Source organism: Capricornis sumatraensis, chromosome 18, assembly GCF_032405125.1.
Source record: "Capricornis sumatraensis isolate serow.1 chromosome 18, serow.2, whole genome shotgun sequence".
Lineage (NCBI taxonomy): Eukaryota > Metazoa > Chordata > Mammalia > Artiodactyla > Bovidae > Capricornis > Capricornis sumatraensis.
In genome coordinates, this window is record NC_091086.1 from 32,905,686 (window position 1) to 32,912,488 (window position 6,803).

Below are 6,803 nucleotides of genomic sequence, written 5' to 3' on the forward strand. Positions count from 1 at the left end.
AATTTTCTTTTACAGGGATTAATCCAGAAACTTTTTGAACTGATGACATTTATCAACCAGTTTGTTGTTGATGTCTTTGTTGAAATATGTTAGGGTATGAAGGAGAAAATGATCTGAACTTTCACACATGTACTAAAAATATCAGATGTGAATACATGGAAACAGGCCTGAAGTGAGGGTCCTGATGCTTAAGCTTCACTTGTTTTATCTGCCTTTGTCCCTAAAAGTAGGTGCTTTACCTGTTCTGTTCAGTGTTATATTTGCCATTACTTGGAGTATCTACATGATTGTAGATCAATAAAAATCAGTTGAATTAACAGAATGACTGCTGATTGTTTCACCTTTCCAACTAACAATGAGTTATGCATTAGTTTAGTTCAGTTCAGTCACTCAGTCATGTATGATTCTTTGTGAACCGTGGACTGCAGCACACCAGACCTCTCTGTCCATGACCAACTCCCAGAGTTTACCCAAACATATCCATTGAGTTGGTGATGCCATCCAACCATCTCATCCTCTGTCATCCCCTTCTCCTCCTGCCCCCAATCCCTCCCAGCAACAGGGTCTTTTCCAGTGAGTCAGCTCTTCACATCAGGTGGCCAAAGTATTGGAGTTTTGGCTTCAACATCAGTCCTTCCAATGAATATTCAAGACTGATTTCCTTTAGGATGGACTGGTTGGATCTCCTTGCAGTCCGAGGGACTCTAAAGAGTCTTCTCCAACACCATAGTTCAAAAGCATCAATTCTTTGGTGCTCAGCTTTCTTCACAGACCAATTCACACATCCATACATGACTATTGGAAAAACCATAGCCTTGACTAGACAGACCTTTGTTGGCAAAGTAATGTCTCTGCTTTTTAATATGTTGTCTAGGTTGGTCATAACTCTTCTCCCAAGGAGTAAGCATTTTTTAATTTCATGGCTGTAGTCACCATCTGCAGTGACTTTGGAGCCCCAAAAAATAAAGTCTGTTACTGTTTCTACTGTTTCCCCATCTATTTGCCATGAAATGATGGGTCCAGATGCCATGATCTTTATTTTCTGAATGCTGAGCTTTAAGCCAACTTTTTCCTCTCTCCTCTTTGACTTTCATCAAGAGGCTCTTTAGCTTTTCACTTTCTGCCATAAGGGTGGTATCATCTGCATATCTGAGGTTATTGATATTTCTCCCAGCAATCTTGATTCCAGCTTGTGCTTCATGCAGCCCAGCGTTTCTCATGATGTACTCTGCATTTAAGTTAAATAAGCACGGTGACAATATACAGCCTTGACATACTCCTTTTCCTATTTGGAACCAGTTAGAACTGGACATGGAACACAGACTGGTTCCAAATAGGAAGAAGTTATGCATACAATGGGAGATAAGTAAAGACCTGGTTCATTAACAAATATAAGTTATAGACTAATTCAAAGAAAGATGCTTGAAATCACGTTATTGAAAAGATACGTTTTGAGATACAGTCCTCCTGAGAAGAAGGATTAAAAGATAGATTAACACATATGTATACAGATATGGGCATACATTTGTTGTTGTTGTGTAGTCTCTAAGTCATGCCTGACTCTTTGCAATCCCATGGACTGTAGCCCACCAGGCTTCTCCATCTGTGGGATTTCCCAGGCAAGAATACTGGAGTGGATTGTATATAAAAATATACACACACGTTTCATTTTATATTTAGAATTTTAGAGAACATTTAACTTTACTTTTTACCTGGCTTTAGGAGAATCCTAAAAAGAAGACTGACTCTATTTTGGAGTGACGAAGTGGCAGAACTATGCCAATGTTGTAAGTACAAGAATTTTTTTTTTAACTGAAAACTCCACATATTGGATAAGACCAACAGTACTTTGTAGAGTCTAAAAAGCTTGGCCTCTGATATTGGAATAGCTCTGTGACCTTGGACAAGCTATTCCTCTTCTATAAGCCACTGCTGCTTCTTTGAAATAGACCCAATCTATAAGCCTACTTTATTGTGATCAGAGAGAATAGAATAAAATTCTCAACCCAGTGTCGAGCACACGATGTGCACTTAGTAAAGATAGCTTGCTTTTGTGATTATTTTTACTATTAATATCATTCATTATATGTTACTGACAATCGCATCTTTTTTGAGAAATTTTGAAAAGGCATGTCAGTTTGTGATCTCACTTTCACCTCTGACATGAAAAGCATATCCTGAATAAGTTTCCATTTAAGTTTCTGAGAACTGCTGTGTAATGGGTAGGAGGGCAGCGTGTCTGCAATTTGCTGACACACACTCACCATGAGGGCCAAGAAAACATTATCAGCCTCTGGACCCTCCAAAAAGCCACGGATGCAGGAAATGGATTACTCAGACCCTGACTTTGAAACTAAGAAAACAGACTTCAAATTCTCAAGTGTAGTTAATCATTACCTAGAATATGTATGACAACAGAAAATGGGCATAGGTCGCATTAGATCCTTGAACATGTACAAAATTACAGGAAATCATTCTCAATAGTATTGTCTTCATGCTGAAAGGACAATACTGTGGAAAGAAGTTAGAAAATCCTTCCCCCTTCCTCTCAAAAAAATAATAAAGTGGCTAAATTTAGAAATTATAGGCCCTTTGAAAAGTACCACACATTTATTCCATAGAGAGATTTAAGCTCTACAATGTTTGGCTTATAGCTATAGTGCTTAAAAGAAAAAAAAAAAAAAAGCAGTGCAAAGCCAAAAGCATAAAATGACCCTTAAAACTGCTTCTGAAATACAGCAGTGTAACATTCTCCTGCTTTCATTAAGAAAGAAAAATGCAGTTTTTTCTTAAAAGTCTTTGTTTTGAGTGTTAAATTTTATTTTCAGTAAGGATCTAGATTCTCTTCCACAAGTGACATTAGAAATGGAAAGCAGAGGGCCTGGGGGGCTACTTTGAATCCTCTATTTCCGCCAGTGTCTGACACTCTACCGCCCAATGATAGGCACTCCACTGAGGACCCTTCAAATAATGAATGGTGATGAAAAGGATGAATACCAAGGATATAAATTCTGAAATGTAACATTATATCTGCTTTTACAGTGTGCAAAATACTTTTCTGTTCACAATTCCATTTGATCCTCCCAGTGACCCAGCAAGGTTGGGAATAGTTTACCTGTGACTTATCCAAAGTCATCCAGAAAAACGGCAATAAAATTAAAATCTACTCCTCAGAGGTGGAGTTCCTCCCATGATGCCATGAACATGTTTGTTTAATATATTAAGGGTTCTCAGCTGGGAGCAATTTTGTCCCTCGGGGGCCCTTTGGTAATGTCTGGGCATATTTTTGGTTGTCATACCATCGTGGGGAAAGGGAGTGTCTACTGGCATTTAGTGGGTAGAGACCAGGGATGTCACTCAGCATCCTAAAGTACACAGGACAGCCCCTCCTGCCACCCCTACTGCTCCATGCCCCCAAACAGTTACCTAGTCTCAAATGCCAATAATGCTGAAGTGATGGATCTAAACAATCAATGGTCTTATAAACACCATTAAGCTGATTAAGTCATTGCGGTGCTTTTAAAACATGTCTGGGACTGACTTGAGGCTCTTCCCATCAAGATGCTGAGTAAATCTCCTCCCCTACAATCTAGGTGTCGTTTGGTAATTTCTTTGATGAATAGATGCAGTTGCCTGATTTCTGAGTCTAGGTTAGAAAAGATCATGCAGTTTCTGCCACTTTTGAGAGGGACACTTGCCTTGGGACCCCTGAGTTGCCCAATAAGAAATCGGTCCGCCCAGAGAGTGCCGTGCTGGAGAAACCACGTGCTTGATGGAACCACATAAAGAGAGAGCTGCCTACCCTCTGACAGTAACCACATGAGGGACCTCAAGCCAGAAAGGCCCAGCCAAGCTCTTCTCAAAGTCCTATGCAAGAAACCATCAGAGGTAACAAATGATGGTCATCATTTTAAGCCACTAAGTTTTAGGGTGATTGGTTACACGGCAACAGCTAACCAGAACAATCTTCAGAGACTCAAAGTCAAGGGCTTTGGCAAACAGAATGTCTTTTATTTCTCTCTAAAGCATTCTGACATACAGAAGCATGGAAGTCTGAACTACATGACTACCACTCCTCAGGTGAAAATGGATTAGAATCCATTTTGGAAGTAGGGGACAAGGAGAAGTTTCTCAAAGAAATTTTCAGAAGAAATTGTGAAGGCTATCTTGAAATGATAGACTGCAGGTTGGAGTCCTGGATTTCAGTCATTTTCAAAAGCTAGTTATTGTAAAGATGAGATATTTATTGGCAATACCAGACGATCTCGTGAGGCTTCTTCGAGGACTAACTAGAGTATCCCACTCTAATATATTTTTCAAAAGATAGACATTTTAAAACTGTCACTTAAAATGTACTCTGATGAATATAAAGAATGAGAATTAAAGTAAATATGAAGCACCAGTTTACATTCACCAAACTATAAGAAGTTTAAAAAAACCTACAAAAAATAAATGAAAGTCTAATATTGGGAAAAGTGGTGAAAAATCACACACTGCGGATGACCACAGTGTTCAGTATGCAAGAAGAGCTAAAAAATAAAGAGAAGTTTTGATCCAGTAATGTTACTTTTGGAAATTGTCCAAAAGGAAAAAGAAAGAAAAAACTTCTCATACAATGATATTTATAGCCACATTACTTGCAATAGAGGGAAAAAACCCACAGGAAGCAACCTAAATATCCAACAATGGGACAATAGTTAACCATGACATGGCCGGATGTATTAATGTAAAGTTCTAAATATAAGGACCACATGGCAAAGCATATACAAAAGATAAGTGAAAAGAGTAAACAAGTCATTTTCATATAAACAGTGATAATATCTATGAAAATTTACTTTCACACAAATATCAAAAGAAAGAAATATATTTTTTCTGTTAACATGAGTATCAGTACATCGTTTTCTAGAAGTATATTGAAATAGTCTGCTTTATAAAGAGAAGCTATAAACTTAAAGTATTAATCAAGTTTAGCACTTTGATGGACATATTTACCTCATATTATTGAAATTCTATCTTGAGAGAGTCAAGTTGAAGATAAATTATAGTGCTGCTTTATGAAAACAGAAAAGGGGGGCAGGAAAGGGCTTTTTAGGGGGAAAAAAGATGTCTGCACTGTCTTAATACTTTATCTTATTATTTGTAAACAGCACTATCTTAGTCTGACATTTCAAGACAAAGGAGAAACATTCCAAAAGCAAACAAACTTTGTCAAAGTGAAAAAAATCAACTAAAGGAATATTTTAGCATGTTTGGATAAACCTGTAAATAAAAGGATCTCTGCATATACAAACTGGAAAGTGCTAGAAAGTTTTCAGCTTGGCATTCATTCAGAAAGTGTGCGTTTAATCCATACTACATTAGCTGTCATACATGCTTCATTCATTCGACAAAACAAGACACAGCTCCTATCTTCTCAGATTTTGTGATCTACAGGATGTAAATCCAAGTAAACAGATCACTGAGATAGAATGTGACAACTGCTATGAAAGGTCCATGAGAAGGACAACTAAATTGGATTAAAGGATTTATAGAATATGAGTTAGGGGCTAAACTGTATCTTAGAAAGAGAGAACACAGATAAAGGTAAGAAACTACAGAACTGTACTATTAAAAAGGGCCAAGGTCACATCTTGGGGCTTCCCTGGTGGTTCAGATGGTTAAGAACCCAGCTGCAATGCAGGAGAGCCAGGTTCAATCCCTGGGTCGGGAAGATGCCCTGGAGAAGGGAATGGCTACCCACTCCAGTATGCTTGCCTGGAGAAATCCATGGACAGAGGAGCCTGGCAACCTACAGTCCATGGGGTCACAGTGGGACACAACTGAGTGACTAACACTTTCACTTTCAAGTTCTCATCTCACTTGAATCATAGCCAAAAATAAATAAATAAGATGATACTGATCTTAGGGGCAAAAATTAAATACTGCAATAAGAAAAGGGACTCCACAATTACTACATGCTAAATGGTCTGAATGTCTGTGTCCTGTCAAACTTCCTAAATTGAAATTCTAATCCTCAAAGATGATGGTACCAGGAGGTGGGTGCCTTCGGGAGGCACTCAGGCTTTGCCTTCATGAAGGGGATTAGCACCTCATAAGAGAGGCTCCAGAGAGGCCCCTAGCCCCTTTCACCACACAAGGACATGGCAAAAGCCACCAGCTATGACCCAGGAAAAGAGACTCACCACAATGTGACCTTGCCGCCACCCTGATCTTAAACTCCTCAGCCTCCAGAACTGTGAGAAATACATTTGCATTGTCTATAAGCTACCCAGTCTGTGACATTTTGTTATAGCAACCTGAAAGAACTAAGACACTATGACATTTACATAAATTATCTAACCATCTTTCAATTTGATGCTGAGACTTTTTAAAATCTGGGCTATTACAATTTATATAAAGGAAAATAAAGAGCATATAAAAGTACCTCAATTTTCAAAGCTATGTTCCCCCTCCCCTCCAAATCAATGTTAATAAGTACACAGAAAACTAAATCAATTACTCTGAAATATCTATGTTATGTACTAACATTCAGAAAAATGTTACAAAAAGGTTTTATAATTCCGTGTCCATATTTTAACAAGTGTCCAAGAGGCTGTTTAGTTAAAGGACCTGAAGGAAGCTGGTAAACAATTTGGGATAGAGTTATCTGACTGAATTGACCAGAAGCCAGCTTGCATTTAGTCTGCATTTCTACGTGGTATCCATGGAAATGAGATCAGGCCTGCACAAAGACCAACAAAGGCCACCTTTGAATGAATCAGGAGAATGACAACTGCCAATGTTCAAGGCATCCATGAACACAA